General features: G+C 37.7%; 1 protein-coding gene across 1 annotated transcript in view; it reads right to left on the reverse strand.

The window, feature by feature from the left end:
- LOC105540194 (HLA class I histocompatibility antigen, B-67 alpha chain-like) overlaps positions 1-822 on the reverse strand; it is a 112,340-nt gene that overhangs the window by 84,365 nt on the left and 27,153 nt on the right.

An 822-nucleotide genomic window follows, 5' to 3' on the forward strand; every position in this document is an offset into this window, starting at 1 on the left:
CACGCACACCTAGAAGTGAGGTCACCCCTGCTGGGGGTCCTGGGGCTGCTGGTTGTTCTGGGTGCTCAGAGGGAAGATGGGGAGGGGGCTTTGTGTAAAACAGTAACCATACTCTATAAATTATTTTTCCCTTAACCTTTGTGTCATAAAATAAAATGTAGGACTCCAGAAGGAAAAAGAAACGATCTAAAATTTGTGTCCCTGAATAAAAAGTGAACACCCATTAACCACCAGGGATAGACGTTTGTGGAGCAAACCAGAAGCCCCATCATTTGGCCCAGCTCAGCAGTAAACTCTTTCCTCCCCCCAAAAAAAATACATCCTGACTTCCACATCATCACTTCTTTGTTCTATTTTATATTTTTATCATCCAAAATTATAGTTTAGTTTTACCTCTAGAAATACGCTTTTATTCTCTTTTATTCTATAGATTCTTTCTTGAAATTTATATTGTGTGGTAGAGCTTCCCATAGTGTACATTTTGCTGATTGCTCCCGCAGTCATTGTTTGTGTTTTTATTATCTGTATTGCCTCTAAATTGGTAATTGGCTATCGAGGTTAGCTTATATTCAGGCTTGGTTTCTTTGTCACTTGTACTTGTTTGATGGTACTGTATTGTGTTGTTCCATCAAGAAGAAGAACCTGACATTAGTTTTTTGTTTTATTGTGTTGTTAATTGCCATCGCTGTTCAATGGTTAAATCCATTAACTCATGATGGTTTGCAAAAGAGTTATTAGAGTCTCGGTCTCTCATTCCTTCCTTATTTATTATCCGAATAATTTCTAAGTAAGAGATTCACGCTCCTCTACTGTTTGTTTACT

The sequence above is a fragment of the Mandrillus leucophaeus genome, unplaced genomic scaffold, assembly GCF_000951045.1.
Source record: "Mandrillus leucophaeus isolate KB7577 unplaced genomic scaffold, Mleu.le_1.0 Scaffold1048, whole genome shotgun sequence".
In the NCBI taxonomy this organism is placed as follows: Eukaryota; Metazoa; Chordata; class Mammalia; order Primates; family Cercopithecidae; genus Mandrillus; species Mandrillus leucophaeus.